The following is a 17,083-nucleotide window of genomic DNA, read 5'->3' as shown; positions in this document are numbered from 1 at the left end:
CCTCAGCTCTGACTGCAATGAGAGACCCTGTCTCAGAAAATAACATTAAAGATGATTGAGGAAGACACCCATGTTGACCTCTGGCCTCCACAGGCACAGGCCCTTACCTTCGCACTCACAACACACCACACACACACACACACACACACACACACACACACACCTCTGAAAAAGGGCTTACAGATTCGTGTTGTGAGACCAGGAATGGTGAAACATGCCTATAAATCCCAGCCCTCCAGGGCATAATGCAGCCAGATCCACCTACCAAGTCTGACGCCAGCTGGGATGTACAGCAAGAAGAGAGCAAGAGAGCCAGGAAGGGAAGGAGGGAGACATGGACGGAGAGGAGAAGGGGGGAGAGAGGGACAGACAGACAGACAGACAGACAGACAGACAGACAGACAGACAGACACAGATTTTTCAGATGTGTTGGGGCATACTTGGATCCCAGCCACTCAGGAGGGTCAGGAAGAAATATCTCAAATTCAAGTCAGCCTGGGCTACACTAGAAAAGCCCATTACACACACACACACACACACACACACACACACACACACACGCGCTTTGTTTCGTTTTTCTTAATAAATGAAGGACTGGAGAAATGGCTCAGCTGTTAAGAGCACTGGCTGTTTTTTCAGGGGATCCAGGTTCGATTTCCAGCACCCACATGGCAGCTCACAACCATCTCTAACTCCAGTCCATGGGATCTAGCACCCTCTTCTGGCCTCCACGGTCATTGCATTCACATAGTGCACAGATGCAGACAAAACACCTGTACACATAAACTAAACACAGGAATTTTTGAAGTGTATGAAAAACTTAAGTTTATATTTTGTTTGAAGCACTTCAAGAATAGCCATGAAACTATTAACACTAGGTGTCTTTACAGAAGAAAAATGAGGGCTGGGAGTCAGAAATGGACTTTTAAAATTCTGAACCATGTGAATGTATTACCTTTTAATACATAGTATAAATTTTTTAGAGGAAAGAAATAGAACAACCAGACAGAAGATCAATGAGGAAATATGGGATTTTATCAGCACTGTGGACCAACTGGAGATTATATGTATTCCAGGACAGTAGGATATACGTTCTTCCCAAGGGCATGTAGAACGTTCTCCAGAATAGACCCTCCACATTGAAACCGTAGAAAGTGTCTGTTTCAGTAACTGTGGAAAATCAGAGATCAACATCAGAAGGGAAACAAAAACCCACCAACTGGAGAAAATAAACAACAGAATTTTAAAGAACAATGCTAAAGGCTTATGAGCCTGTGTACACAGATGCTCTTCCCCCGGCTCTGAAACCCACGCACTTACTCACTGAGCCATCTCTCCAGCCCCTAGCCAACAGACTTGTTTGTTTGTTTGTCTGTTTTTCTGTATTGTTTTGGTGGATGTCCTGGAACTCGTTCTGTAGACCAGCCTGGCCTCGAACTCACAGAGATCCACCTGCCTCTGCCTCCTGAGTGCTGGGATTAAAAGCGTGCGCCACCAGCACCCAGCTGCCAACAGACTCTTAACCAAAGGGTGAAAGGAGAAATCACAAGGGAAATTTGAAACTATCTTGTGACGAATAGAAACAAAATACAACAAAACTTACAAAATGAAAGAAGTAGGTAGCTGTAAATGCCTACATTATTAAAGAAAGCTGCTGCAAATTTGGCTCAGCCGTCAAGAGAACTGCTCTTACCCTGATTCAATTCCCAGCACCCACAGGGCTGCTCACAACCTTCTATAACTCCCGTTCCAGAGACTCTGATGTCGTCCTCTGGCCTCCATGGGTTATGAAGCATTCGCACGGTACACAGACAAACATGCGGCAAAACATCCATACACATAAATTTTAACGTAATGTAACTTTATAAAACAAACAAGAAATGACTGTGATGACCCATGTCTGTAGACCCACCAGTTCTTGGGACTTGAGGGTGGAGATAGAAGGATCAGGAGTTCCAGATCATCCTCTGCAAAATAATCAAATTCAAGGCCAGCAGAAGGAAAGGCTGTTGCGTGCCAGGTGCGTAATCAGTGTGTGGTCACCTGCGTCCTCCCCTGCAGCCCTTGGAGCAGCAGCCCCCTACATCTTCCGGGGAAGAGGACGTGGAAGGCTATTTGCAGCAGCCAGAATGGCGACACCCCGCGCTGCTTGTAGCAAGCACTGGCACAGAGTGCAGGCCTTGACACCAGGCAAAGACGGCCATGTGAAGTCCACAGGAAGTCATGGCAGTTCCCTGAGCAGAATCGGTGACCCCGGGAGTGTTTCCCTCGGTGTGTGAGGAAGGAGTGGCTGGACCTATGCCCTCAACCCAGTCAGCAAGATCGGTAACAAATACAAGAACCTGTCAGTGGTCAAAGGAAATTAGCTTCCGAAGTCCATGCCCCATCTCCCGGCATTCCCACAGCTCTGAATGACTCACACCCCGAGGCAGCAGGTCTCTGCCATCTGCGCTGCTCTGCTCTGGCTGAGTGAGACCAGCTGGATAGGGCTGCGGTCTCCCGATGGGTGATTGGCATGCCAGCCTTGCCTGGCGATGGGGGAGCAGGTCCCCGTGAGCACCCTCTGCTGGAGACTTCTGGCCTGGCTGAGTCTGCAGGCTCTGGGCACTGGGCCCAATGGGTTTTCATTTTTTATTAGAGCAGTGGGATGTCTTTCAAGAGTCTCCATGATATTAATTACAGCCTGTTGTGTATCAGCCTACGGCTTCACAAAGGACAGGGCTCGTGTTCATAAGGCCTCTGAGACCTGAGACACTCCTCACCCCCAAGGATTGATTTCTCAAGGATTCTGAGCTCCCCCACCTGATGTTCCAGAGAGCCTGTCAAGTCAGCAAGGCCCTAGAGCTGCGGAAGCTCCATGCTGGGAGCCTTCTGCAGAACAGAGAATTCTAGAAATCGGACCTAGAAGTTGCACACCGATGGTCAGGACAGAGCACCACATTCCAATTCCGGGAGACAGTTAATCTCCCAGTGCTGGTCAGTCGCAGGAGAACCTTGGTCACCCACAGAAACATCTGGAGATGGGGGCAGCGTTTCAAACTTTTTTTTAAAGACATATTTATTAATTACATATACAGTGTTCTGCCTGCATGGTGCTCTCCCTCCTTGTCGGCATGCACTCCAGAAGGGGGCACCAGATCTCATTATAGGTGGTTGTCAGCCACCATGTGGTTGCTGGGAATTGAACTGGAGTCCTCTGGAAGAGCAGTCAGTGTGCTTAACCTCCGAGCTGTCTCCTCAGTCCCCAGACAATAATTCATAGCAAGACCCCTCGATGGTGATGATGATGATGGAAGAGTGACTCGGGGAGACATCCAAGTGGACCTCTGGCCTACACACACAGATACACACATGCATATGAACACACACACACACACACACCACTCAAGGTATTTAATATCTCCTATGAAAAGGCAGCACCCAAAACTTTGAATACGGCAGGGCATTGGTGGCGCACGCCTTTAACCGCAGCACTTGGGAGGCAGAGGCAGGCGGATCTCTGTGAGTTCGAGGCCAGGCTGGACCGACAGCCTCCAAAACAATACAGAGAAACCCTGTCTCGTAAAAACAAAAAACAAAAAATAAAAAACACTGACTGTGAAGGCTCCATAGCTCATAAGGACATCTAGGCAGCATTTAGCGTGTTTCCACAGCGCACGTTTCATTTAGTCCCCAAGTCCAGTTCATAAAAGAGATGAGTGTTCGGGAGGAGAATACGGGAGAGTCTAGACACAGCAAAGGAAAGAAAAAAATAACATAATTATATTATAATCTCCAAAAGTTAAATAATTTTTCAAAAGAGGTATGTTAATATGGCTGCATTTTACAAAATGACACGGAACTCAGAGGAGCCGGAACTTGCCCCCGTCACACAAGTAAGAAGACACCTGCCGTGGTTTCATGGGGTTGTCCTCCAGTGGTTTATGTGCTGGAAGCGTGGTCTCAGTGTAGTGAGACTTCAGGTGGGTGGGGCCTGATAGATGGCTCGCCAGGTAAAACACGAGCCTGACACCTTGAGCTCAGTCCCTGGAACCCAAAGGTCTTTTTTTCTTTTTTCTTTTGTTTTTTGTTTTTAAGCTGCATGTGTGGGCATGCATCTGTAATCACAACATTCCTAAAGTGAGATGGGGGAGTCGTGGATACAAAAAGAGGGACTGTCCTCAGAAGCAAGATGGCAGAACCAACTGAAGAGCGCACGCTTCCAAAAGTTGTCCTGTGACTTCCATGTGTGCTATGACTTACCCATGAGTGCATGCATGTGGGAGTGCATACACACACACACACATTAATTAATTAGTTAATTAAGAATAAAATAGGAGCCGGGCGTTGGTGGCACACACTTTTAATCCTAGCACATGGGAGGCAGAGGCAGATGGATCTGTGAGTTTGAGGCTAGCCTGGGTTACATAGCAAGTTATAGGCCAGCCAGGGCTACACAGTGGGACCCTGTGAAGAGGAGGAGGAAGAGGAAGGTGAGGAGGAGGAAGGAGGAGAAGAGCTAGCCCTCACTGTGCTCTGCCTTCTCATTATGCCGTGCAATCTCTCTATGCTGTTTACCTATGGTGCCATCCATCATGTCATGACAGTCTTGCCACATGCCTGGAACTCTCTTTGCAACCCAGACTAGGCTGAAACCTAGAGCAACCCTCCTCTCTGTCCCTCTGAATTGCTGGGATTATAGAGATGTACCACCACATAAGGCAAACCTCTTTTCTTTAAAAGGTACCCAGCCTTCAGTATTTTGTTGTGATAATACAAAATAATTCGGAAAATGTCTTGGCTAAAATTAAAGGGGGTCTCTGGAACCCTAAGAGGTGCAGGCTCGAACCCAGCTCTTTTCAAGCCAGTGCCAGAGATTTCCGATTGGGTCCCACAGTTCCCGGAGAGTAGCAGTGTGTGCTTACAGAACTCAAGGCAAGGTGACTCTGTGTCTTTCTTCCTCCATAGCATTGCTGTTTTCCCAGGATCTTTTCTTCCTTGTTTCTGTTTCCTCTTCCTCTTCTCTCACCATAAGTAAAATCCCCACCTAAGCAACACACTAACTTCGTGCACATACGAGTTAGCAGCTTCCCTCCTGCTAACAGAACCGTGGACTGTCCCTTGCATAGCCAGCCCAGGGCCATACGTGAGGTGCTCTCAGCACTTAGTGCACTTGCAGCAACGTAGCAGGCAGCTGCCTCTGAGTCCCTTGCACCACACACAGGTCTCAGAGGTGGGTTTCCACCTGCCCACTTGACAGGGAGCTTAGCGAAGGTTCTGAAGGTTGTTCGTGGCTTCCCACTCAGAATGGCTGCTTCCTGGCTGACTTTTCCAACCAGTTCCACTGAAAGAGAAGGCCGTTCATTTTATTTACATGAATGTTTGTTTCTCTGTGTATGTTAGCTAATTGTTTTGTGGTTTTTGTTTGTTTGTTTTGTTTTGAGACAGGGTTTCTCTGTGTAGCCCTTGCTGTCCTGGAACTTATACTTTGTAGTTCCGGCTGACCTTGATCTCACAGAGATCTGACTGCCTCTGCCTCCTGAGTGCTGGGATCAAAGGCGTGCACCCCCACACCCATCATGTTAGTGAATTTTCTATAGCTTTAATAAAGAGCCATGGTCAAGGCAACGTATACAAAGACTGTGTTTACTTGGGCTTAGCGTTCCAAAGGGCAAAGTCTTGCAGCAGGAACAGCTGTGCGCTCGCGTCTTAAGCCGTGAGCAGTAGGTGGAGAGCACTAGCTCCAAAGGCTTGAGTCTTTTGAACATCAAAGCCCGCTCCCAGCAACACACCTCTTCCACCAAGGCCACACCTCCTAATCCTTCCCAAACAGTCTAACAACTAGGGACCAAGTCTTCAAACATAGGAGCCTCTGAGAGCCATTCTCCCTCAAACCATCACCACAGTGTGTGTGTGTGTGTGTGTGTGTATACCTCTGTGTGTCTGTGTAGGTGTGTGTGTCTATGTGTGCCTCTGTGTGTCTGTGTAGGTGTGTGTCTCTTTCTGTGTGGTGTTTGTACACGTGTGTGGCAGCTGGCCTTCACCTGTGAATATGTACAGAAACCAGAAGAGGACATCAGGGGTTCTGCACTATTACTCCCTGTTGGATTCCCTTATGGCAGGGTCTCTCAGTGTCCTTGGGGCAAATCTGACCGGAAGCAAGCCCAGAAAGCTTCCAGCAGCTCTTTCCCACTGCGTCCAACAGCTCTGATAAAGCTGCACACAGCTTTTTTTTTTTTAATGTGTGTGTGTATTTTGACTACATCTATGTAAGTGCACCACATGTGTACGGTGCCCAAGGACACCAGAAGAAGGTGTCAGAAACTGGAGTTGTAGGTGGTTGAGAGCCACCATGTGAGCGCTGGGAACCAAACCTGGACTGGTAGCCCTGGGTGCTGTAAGAAAGCAGACTGAAGCCGGACGTTGGTGGCGCACGCCTTTAATCCCAGCACTCGGGAGGCAGAGGCAGGGGGATCTCTGTAAGTTCGAGACCAGCCTGGACTACCAAGCAAGTTCCAGGACAACCTCCAAAGCCACAGAGAAACCCTGTCTCAAAAAACCAAAAATTAATTAATTAATTAATTAATTAATTAATTAATTAAAGAAAGAAAGCAGACTGAAGCCAGGTGGTGATGTCTTTAATCTCAGCATTTGGCAGGCAGATCTCTGTGAGCTCAAGGACAGCCTGGTCTACAGAGTGAGCTCTAGGACAGGCTCCAAAGCTACAGAGAAACCCTGTCTTAAAAAATAAAAGAAAGAAAGAAAGAAAGCAGACTGAGCAAGCCAGAAAAAGCAAGTCAGTAAGCAGCATCTTCCATGGCCTCTGTTTCCATTCCTGCCTCCAGGATCCTGCCCTGACTTCCTTGGATGATGGACTACAAATGAAATAAACCCTTTCTTTCCCACCTTGCTCTTGGCAATGGTGTTTTATCACAGCAGCGGGAACCCTAAGACTATCATTCAGTCCCCACAAAGTGCTTTATGAGGTGGGGTCCTGCTCCCCGCCCCCATTTGACATAGGAGAAAACTGAGGCTCAGGAGACCTAGGAGTTTGCCACCAGGAAACGAAAATGGGGCCCAGATCCAGCTGATCCCTGGGTCCAGCCCTTTGACCCCCACCTTGCCAGCCAGGCTCACTGTTCCTCCATTTGTCTGCTTTTGAAGGCAGGGTGGAGTCCACAGACCTGATGTTCTTGGCCTGACCTCCCAGACTCCATGGTTCAGTTTGAGGCTGGCTTTGTTTCCCAGCAGAAGAACTGTCTGGGTTTCAGGATGGAAGCCAGTTGACAGCCAGAGTGTCTGCTAGAACCTTAGGAACATATGTGACACGTCTATTCGGAGGCACAGAGGAAGCTAGAGCTCAGACTATTTCAAAACAGTTCCTTTCTCTTCAGCGAGATGTGTGCACAGCACTCATCTTCCACAGAAAAGGAGGAAACGCTGTAAAATCAGTATCGGGGACCCATGCTGAGTTGGCTGGGGGACTCCCTCGTGTAGGAGTATGTGGGTATTAGAGACAGAAAACTGGAGGATTCTTTCAGTTGCAAGCAACAGAAAACCCAACCCAAATGACAGTGATTGACAGAGCAGAAAACTTAGGAGCCGGCACATCTTCAGGAGCAGTTTGATCAAGAGGTCAAGAAAGCTTCAGGTCCCACCCATTTTCCCAGTTCACCTCTCTCAAAGCAAGATGGCTGCCGTGCGGTACTATTCCATAACGGGGACCAAAGCGCCTAAGACGGCAACTCCAAGGAGGAGTGACTTGTTTGGGCTCACAGGTTCAGAGGGTTCCATCCATGAATGCTTGGGCACAGCACCATTATGACGTGAGCCTGTGTTAGGAGAGCTGCTCACCCCATGACAGACAGGAAGCAGACAGTGTTGAGAAGGGGCCAGGACATGCCCCCCCCTACAAAGGAATGACCCACTTCCTCCAGCTAAAATGCTGCTCTTCAGTTTTCTGGCACCTCCTAAAACAGTGCCACAGGCTAGGGACCAAGTAGTCAGCTTGTGAGCCAGAAGGGATGTTTCATATTCAAGTCTTATCTCCTCTAAGGAAAGGGGATCTGAAAGGAAGGTTGGCCCAGGACACACCAAGATCAAATTCTCAGCACAAAGGAGATTTATTTGTCCCAGAGGGGAAAAGGGCAGGGATAAGAGCTGCAGACAGAGGTAGAAAGAGAGAAGGAAGGGAAAAGGAACAAGGAAGGGGGTGGGATATTTGTCCCTGGGGGACAGAGGACTGCTTTTGGATTTAGAGGAAAGAGACTTGGCAGTTTACAAAGGGAAAGAGGAGACCCTGCATTAGGAGCTGCTTATTTTGACTGGGCATGTTAACTAGGGTGATCAAAAGGGGGCTTTTGATTGCTGAACTTCAATACTTTGGTAGCTGGACCTTAGCAGTCAGCCTCAGGAGGAGGAGGAGGCCAAATGAGGGACTAGACCTTGGGGACAGCTTTAGGAATGTCATCTAACAGCTCTAGCCAGGCAGATCGAAAGGGGGAGAAGGGCAATGCGTTTGTGTGCCATGCTCAGGCCTGTTAGAGCCCTTCAGGGACACATGTTCCCAGTAAGTTAGCTGAGTTCCACTGGCTCTGGGTGGCTCAATGAGGACCAGGAAAGTGTGATATCAGACAGACGTGTTAGCATGTGCGTGCGATCCCAACACTTGGGAAGTGGAGAAAGCCTGGGCTACGTGAGATCACGTCTCAAAACAGGAAGAAGGGGGGGGGGGGAAGAAGAAGGAAAAGAGAGGGGAAAAAAAAGGAAAAGGCAAATGATCTCCTTTGACCTGCTGGCTCTGGGTACCTGTGGGAGGGCCAACAACACGGACTTCACAGACTCAGTGGGATGAGGGGGGATGTTCTCAGACAGTAGTGGGATACATTACGAGAAGCAGGATCAGCCAGACTTGGCGATGCAGCCTGTAACTCACGCTATCTGAGAGCCTGAGACAGGAGGATCACAAGTTAACTGAACAGAGGGAGTTCAAGTCTTCTCTGGTCAATTTATCAAGATCCTATCTCAAAATAAGAAGGGAAAGGAGCCCGGCGTTGGTGGCGCATGCCTTTAATCCCAGCACTCGGGGGCAGAGACCAGCCTGGTCCACAAGAGTGAGTTCCAGGACAGCCTCCAAAGCTACACAGGGAAACCCTGTCTCAAAAAACCAAGAAGGAGAAGGAGAAGGAGAAGGAAGGGCTAGGCCTGTTGCAGAGAGCTTGCCTCTCATACATGGGGCCCTGGATTCTCTCTCACACTCCTCCCCATAACACACGCATGCCCAAAAGAGCAGGACGGATGGGACACGGGGTGTAGAAGAATGAAGGCAAGAATCAGGAGTAAGGAAGGAAGGAAGACGCAAAGGAAGGGGAGAGGAAGGCAGATAAGCAGGCAAGAAATCCATTTGGGGTTAAAAGCAAAGTGACAGACAGTCTCCAGGACGGGTACACTCAAAAGCTCATTTACTATCTGTTTGTAAGTCAGTACATTTTTACCTCTCTCTCTGTGTAGGGAGCATTCATTGTAAATATCCCAGGCTAGCCTAAATAAATATTTATTATTTCATCTGTAAATGTAGTGAAGATACTAGATATTTGCAATGAAAAATAGAAATAAAAATACATAAGGCCAGATGACACGCCGGAGAGCTACTGGGTGGGAAAGCCTATCTGTGTTTGTTTGGAGTGCTGGGGCTTGAGAAAAAGAAAGCTTAATTAATGAGCATGGGCTGGCAGATGGAGGCTCTGGCGGGGACCGGAGGGGGCTTCGGAGCATCTCCAAGGTCTCAGGGTTTGACAACGGGGCTCTCTGTGAAGCAGGATTTCCCTTCCTATGTTGTGGTCTTGCTTTCCCTAGACAGAGATGAACCCAGAACGTTCCTCGTATGTCCTCACAGGTGCAAAAGGAAGACGTGACTTTGCAACCAAGCCATGATTCTGTCATTGTGCCTCACAAATGGGGTCTGCGGGAGGGCGGGGAAGAGCAGGAGGCTGTTCCTCCCGAGCCAAGGGTGTTTGAAGAGGCCGCAGGGGAGGGGCAGAGAGGCAAAGGAAAGCTTCATAAATCATAAATTGGGAGGATGTGCAGGACTTGTTCTTCTGGAAAACGGCCTGTGTCTGCCTAAGGAGATAGAGCTGTGCCACTGTCCTGCTGTAAAAGACCCGAACTCACACAACCTACTGCTAGCTCCTCCTCTCGCAGTCCTTTTAGAAAGATGGGACTGCTGCAGTTTGGATTTGAGTGGCAGCTCAGCCTGGCCAGAACAGTTTTTTTTGTTTGTTTGTTTGTTTTGGGGGGTTTTTCGAGACAGGGTTTCTCTGTGGCTTTTTTGGAGTCTGTCCTGGAACTCGCTCTTGTAGACCAGGCTGGCCTCGAACTCACAGAGATATACCTAACTCTACCTCTGTTGGGATTAAAAGTGTGGACCACCACTGCCCAGCTCTTGTTTTTGTTTTGTTTTGTTTTTTTTAAACAGAATTTCTTACTGAAGCTGGAGCTCGAAGTTTTTGGTAGCCCTGGGAATCTATCCTCACCCCAACCCCCAGTCCTGGAGTTAAGGGCCAGCACCACCTTGTCCAGCATTTGCATGGGCGCTGAGGATCTGAAGCGGAGACTTGTGCTTACACAGCAGGCGCGGTACTCACTGAACCCTGAGAGACGGTCACCAAGAGCACAGGTCTCGGGCTCAGGAGGTGAGTCAGCCGTAGGAGAATGTTTGCCTAGCATGCAGTCCCCAGCACCGCCTCTATCTACGGGGCGTGGTGGCCCACACGTGTAATCCCAACACTTGGGTGATGGACACAGAGGATCAGAAGTTTAAGGTAAGCCTGGACGACTTGAAACTATGAAACATAAAGAAAGATGGCGGTCTGAGGAATTGAGAGCACACAGCTAAAGTCCTTCCAGTCTGTTAGCGGGGAGGGCGATGATGCAGACCGGGCTAAAAGCAGAGCGAGCACTGCTTGGGCTATGGATTCGTGGGGGAAACACTAATTAGTCCTGGATGCTTAAGAGCGTGGAGGTGGAGGAGAGGGAGCGTCGGGTTTTCAGTTGGTTCCTGATGGACACTGGCTCTTCTGGATGAAGAATGTGAGGCAGGCTTGGTGTAGAAGCTGGCAGGGTGTGGGGAACTCTATTTTATACAAGTGACTCATCAGGAGAGTGTACAGATGGAGTGAGCCAGCAGCCGTGAGCCACACAATCCAAATCCCATGAGCACTTAGCCACTGCTGGGGGCAGCCACTGGAGAACGCCAGCTTCCATCCCATAGCAAGCCCTGTGCGGTGCCTATGCCCTAAATGCAGCAGTGCTTGAGGGGCTTGTTCATTTTTGTTTGTTTTTCCAGACAGGGTTTCTCTGTGTAGCTTTGGACCCTGTCCTGGAACTAGCTCTTGTAGAACAGGCTGGTCTCGAACTCCCAGAGATCCACCTGCCTCTGCTGGGATTAAAGGTGTGTACTACAGGCTGGGCTTTGGTGTCGCAGGCCTTTAATCCCAGCACTCGGGAGGCAGAGGCAGGTGGATCTCTGTGAGTTCGAGGCCAGCCTGGTCTACAGAGTGAGTTCCAGGACAGCCTCCAAAACAATACAGAGAAACCCTGTCTCGAAAAACCAAAAGAAGAAGAAGAAGAGGAAGAAGAAGGAAAAGAAGAAGGTGAAGGTTCTGGGTGAAGTTTGCCAGGAGAAATCCAGACAGAGGCGGCTTTGTGAAGCTGGTGGGGAGGCCTCTTGCCCAGGAAGCACAACGCAGCATCTGAGGGAGGTGATTTTTTAATCTCCTATTTTGGGCTCTCTGCAATGTAGAAACGTCTGTTTTACAGTGTCTACAACTATTTCATGAAGTTTCAAAATTTGTCAGCATTCTTACCTGCTAGTGTTTGTGTTGTTCCTTGTCTCCTGGTGTGACTGCACCCCCGACAGAAGCGCCTGGAAGATGGGAGGTTTGTTTGGTTTTCTGGTTCCAGATATTTAGCCCCGCGATGTCTAGGAAGGCAGGGGAGACGGCTCTGCTGAGGTGGGAGTGTGCGGGGACAGCAGTAGCTTGTCACATCGTGCAGCTCAGGAAGCACAGGGAATGGGAGCAGCAGCAAGGCTCAGGGGCTACAGCTCAGAGGACTGCTCCAAGTGCCCGGCTTCCGCCAGCGGGCCCCAGTCTCCCAGAGTGCACTGCTGGCTGGTCATCACGGGTCCTAACGCGAGCCTACAGGGGAAGTTTCTGACCCAAACACAATGCCTCTTATTTTTATTGTATTTCGAAACAGGCTCTTCTGGTGTAGCCCGGTGTGGCTTTGAACTTGAAATTCTCCTGCCTCTCCCTTCGGAGTTGTGAGATTACAGATGTGTGCCAGCAAGGCTAGGTGCCCTTTACATTTCTAATGTCTCTTTGTCAGTCTGTCTCCCCCCTTCTCTTAACTCCTGTATTAGTTAGACTTTGTCTTTTACAAAAATAAGCAGCCCAAGAACAAATATATTAATTCTACTCTTTTCCCTCCATCCTCCTCCTCCTCCTCTTCCTCTTCTTGCTTTGAAACAGGGTCTGAGGTTGACCAAGGTGGCCTTGAACTTGTGATCCTCCTGCCTCTACCTCTCAAAGACTGAGATCACCGAATGGGTCATCATTCTCAGCTTGCTTATTTACTTTTTGTTTGTTTTTGTTTTTGTTTTTCAAGACAGGATTTCTCTGTGTAACAGCCCTGGCTGTCCTGGAACTCACTCTGTAGAACCAGGCTGCTCTCAAACTCACAGAGATTCGCCTGCCTCTGCCTCCCAAGTGCTGGGATTAAGGTCTTGCGCCGGGCGCTTATTTGCTTTTTAATGTTTATTTTTCTAACTTATTCTCTTCTGTTTTCTTTTTTGTTTGTTTGTTTGTTTGTTTTTGAGACAAAGCCTCATGTGGCCCAGGTTGGCCTCAAACTCTGTAATCAAGGTTAGCCTTGACTCTTTAAATTTTTATTTATTATTTTTTATCTTATGTATGTGTGGGTGTTTTGCATACACAGGTCTGTGCACCACATGCATGCAGTTCCCATGAAGGCCAGAAGAGGGTGTTGGATCCTCTAGAAATGTAGTTAAAGATGGTTGCTGGTCATGTAGTCCTTCAGTAGTCATCGTGAGGGTCCCCTGTGAGAGTAACAGGTGCTCTTTATTGCTGAGTCGTTTGATTTTTATTTTCCAAGAAAGGGTTTCTCTGTGTAACCTTGGTTATCCTGGGACTCGCCCTGTAGACCAGGCTGGCATCAAACTCACAGAGATCTGCCTGCCTCTACCTCCCTCCCTAGTACTGGGAGGCAGAGGCATGCACCACCAGCAAGGAAGTCATTTATATTAAAAATAATTACTAATTAATAATAATAATTAAGCTCAGCAGTGGTGGCCCATGCCTTTAGTCCCAGCACTCGGGAGGCAGGCGCTGGCAGATTTCTGTGAGTTTGAGACCATCCTGGTTTACAAGAGCTAGTTCCAGGACAGCTTCCAAAGCCACAGAAACCCTGCCTTGAAAAACTAAAAAAAAAATTAATAAAGTGAGAGAGAGAGAGAGAGAGAGAGAGAGAGAGAGAGAGAGAGAGAAGGAGAGAGACAGAGACAGAGACAGAGAGAGAGAGACCAAGTTGGAAATCAACTTTGTGGAATCTTTTATCCTTCTACCTTTACATGAATTCTAAGGATCAAACATCAAACTCAGGTCCTAACTTTTTTTTGGCAATAGCCTTTACCTACTGAGTCATCTCACTGGCCCACAAAAATAGTTTTTTAAATATGTGTTTTTTTTTAATTTATATTATGGAGTGTGTCTATGCACTGCATTCATGTAGTTCCTTAGAGAAGCCAGAAGAGGGCGTTGGAGTCCAGAGAACTGAAGTAATAGGTTCTTTACCATATCTGTACTGAGTACTGATCCCAGGGCCCCTGCAAGAGGCCCTGTTTTTTAACTGTTAGAAAACTTGGACCGGGCCGGGCGTTGGTGGCGCACGCCTTTAATCCCAGCACTTGGGAGGCAGAGGCAGGCGGATCTCTGTGAGTTCGAGGCCAGCCTGGTCTACAAGAGCTAGTTCCAGGACAGCCTCCAAAGCCACAGAGAAACCCTGTCTCAAAAACAAAAACAAAAACAAACAAACAAACAAAAAAGTATGGATTTTTTTTTTTTGGCCTGCATGTATTTGTGTACTACATGTATTCCTGGATGGATGGTGGATGGGTGGGTGGATGGATGGATGGATGGATGGATGGATGGATGGTAGATGGGTGGATGGATGGATGGATGGATGGATGGATGGTGGATGGATGGGTGGGTGGATGGATGGATGGGGGGGTAGGTGGGTGGGTGGGTGGGTGGGTAGGTGGGTGGGTGGATGGGTGGGTGGGTGGGTGGGTGGATGGTGGATGGATGGGTGGATGGGTGGATGGATGGGTGGATGGATGGGTGGGTGGATGAGTGGGTGGATGGGTGGGTGGATGGGTGGGTGGATGGATGGTGGATGGATGGGTGGATGGATGGATGGATGGGTGGATGGATAGATGGATGGATGGGTGGGTGGATGAGTGGGTGGATGGGATGGGTGGGTGGATGGGTGGGTGGATGGGTGGGTGGATGGGTGGGTGGATGACTAGATGGATGGATGTTTTGCCTGTGTGTGTGTGTGTGATGTGCACTGTATGCATGCCTGGTGTCCAAGGACATACGAAGGGGTGTCAGATGCCCTGGGATAGAGTTACAGGTGATTGTGAGCAGAGGGAATCGAACCCAGGACCTTGCACACTCTAGGCAAGAACCCTACCACTGGGTTAGATCCTCAGACTCTTTTTGCTTTATAAAATATATTTAGCCGGGCTTTGGTGGCACACGCCTTTAATCCCAGCACTCAGGAGGCAGAGGCAAGAGGAGCTCTGTGAGTTCCAGGCCAGCCTGGTGTACAGAGAGAGTTCCAGGAAAGGCTCCAAAGCCACAGAGAAACCTTGTCTTGAAACACCAAAAAAAATTTTTTTTAAAGTAGCTGTGAACTGCCGGGCGTTGGTGGCACACGCCTTTAATCCCAGCACTCGGGAGGCAGAGGCAGGCGGATCACTGTGAGTTCGAGACCAGCCTGGACTACCAAGCGAGTTCCAGGACAGCCTCCAAAGCCACAGAGAAACCCTGTCTCGAAAAACCAAAAAAAAAAAAAAAAAAAAAGTAGCTGTGAACTGCTGTGTGGGTGCTGGGAAGTGAGCCTGGGTCCTCTGGCCATGGAGCCATTTCTTCTTCAGCACTTTTTTTATTTTTGGGGTTTTGTTTGTTTGTTTGTTTGTTTTTTGAGACAGGGTTTCTCTGTATTGTTTTGGAGGCTGTCCTGGAACTCGCTCCATAGACCAGGCTGGTCTTGAACTCACAGAGATCCACCTGCCTCTGCCTCCCGAGTGCTGGGATTAAAGGCATGCGCCACCAATACCTGACTCATTTTGTTTTTTTTAAGATTTATTTACTTATTTATCATATATACACCAGATTGCATTATAGATGGTTGTCAGCCACCATGTGGTTGCTGGGAATTGAACTCAGGACCTCTGGAAGAGCAGTCAGTGCTCATAACCTCTGAGCCATCTCTCCAGCCCCCCATTTTGTTTATTTTTTTAAGATTTTATTTATGCATGTGTGTCTGAGTGTCTGTATGTACACCACATGTGTGTAGATGTCTTTGGAGGCTACAAGAAGACTTCAGATTCCCTGGAACTGGAGTTCTAGGCAGTTGGGAGCTGCCCAATGTGGGTGCTGGCGGCTGAATTCTGGTCCTCTGTAAGAGCAGGCACTCTTAAATCCTGAATCAGCTCTCCAGACCCTTGCTTTTAAATCCTGAGGCAGTGTCATGCCGAAAGTCCTTGAGCTCCCTCTCTATCCCAGGCTCTTTGTACCTGCCTCAGCCTCACTATCAGCTAGGACTGCAGCCTGCAGCATTCGGCCTTGCAAGTTCTAGAATCCAAGAGAAGTGATCCGTCTTCCTTGCAAGGATGTTTATCAAAGTGTTATGTACATTGGCGAAAATGGAAAATCAAAAAAGGAAACTGAAGGAAGGAAGAACCTCACACCCCACAGTTTGGACACGCTGGGCAAACCCTCTACCAGTGACGCTCACCTCCTAACAGGCACAGTGTTTGAAAATTACTTAACAGTAAGACAGCAAATTATACATGAATCAGAATTACATTTTTGTAACATTTTGTGTACACATGTATCTTATCCAGAAAAATACATATAAAATACCTAGAAGAAAATGTACATTAATGAGTTATTTCCACCAGGTGTGGTGGTGTGTAGCAGCAGGCAGGCAGGCATGGGGCTAGAGCCATGGTTGAGAGTTCACATCTTGATCCACAAGCAGAGAGAACTAATTGGGAATTGCATGGGCTTTTGACACCTCAAAGCCCACCCCTTATGACAAACCTCCTCCAGCAAGGTCACACCTCCTAGTTCTTCCCAAATAGTTCCAAAAACTAGGATCCAAGTATTCAAATACACGGAGTCATTCCCATTTAAACCACCACTCCTGTTTTTCCCATTTCTCTGGCCCCATGGCTCGGTGTGTAAGAGCTCTTGCTGCCAAGCCTAACCGTGTTCTACCCCAGAATCCGCACTGTAGAAGGAGAGAATTGCTATGTCCTCACACCTCTACCACACCTGTGCCCATACACATATACACAAGATAAAGAAATATAGGGAGACTAGAGGTTAAGAGCACTGGCTGCTCTTCGAGAGACCCAGGTTCAATTCCCAGCACCCGCGTGGCAACTCACAGCTGTCTGTAACTCCTATTTCAGAGGACCTGATTCCTGAAAGTATATGTATATAATTTAAAAATAAATTATAACAAAAGAAATATTTTTATTTTTATTTTTTGGTTTTCTTCCAGACAGGGTTTCTCTGTGGCTTTGGAGCCTGTCCTGGAACTAGCTCTTGTAGACCATGTTGGTCTCGAATTCACAGAGATCCCCCTGCCTCTGCCTCCCAAGTGCTGGGATTAAAAGTGTGTGCCATCACCGCCCAGTGAAATATTATTTTTAAAAAGTCAGTATTTTTATTTGTTGAGATTATAGATATTGTTTATTTGGTTTTTTTGTTTTGTTTTGTTTTGTTTTTGT

At 48.1% G+C, this 17,083-nt stretch overlaps 1 long non-coding RNA gene across 2 annotated transcripts; it reads right to left on the bottom strand.

The window, feature by feature from the left end:
* Positions 1–943: 943 nt before the first annotated feature.
* On the bottom strand, positions 944–12,151 carry LOC106021753. 2 transcript variants are annotated; one of them, XR_005870254.1, is made up of 4 exons: positions 11,844–12,151; positions 3,597–3,725; positions 1,913–3,331; positions 944–1,170 (listed from the first exon to the last, which is right to left on the bottom strand). It is a non-coding gene; the product is annotated as an uncharacterized LOC106021753 (long non-coding RNA). The 2 variants fall into 2 exon arrangements; XR_001196927.3 differs by lacking the exon at positions 1,913–3,331 and having other exon boundaries at positions 11,844–12,133.
* Between the last annotated feature and the right edge of the window lie 4,932 nt (positions 12,152–17,083).

The sequence above is a fragment of the Mesocricetus auratus genome, unplaced genomic scaffold (genome assembly GCF_017639785.1).
Source record: "Mesocricetus auratus isolate SY011 unplaced genomic scaffold, BCM_Maur_2.0 Super-Scaffold_4256, whole genome shotgun sequence".
NCBI classification, from domain to species: Eukaryota; Metazoa; Chordata; class Mammalia; order Rodentia; family Cricetidae; genus Mesocricetus; species Mesocricetus auratus.
The sequence above is the reverse complement of the archived record's forward strand: the minus strand, read 5'-3'. Positions and strand labels throughout refer to the sequence as shown.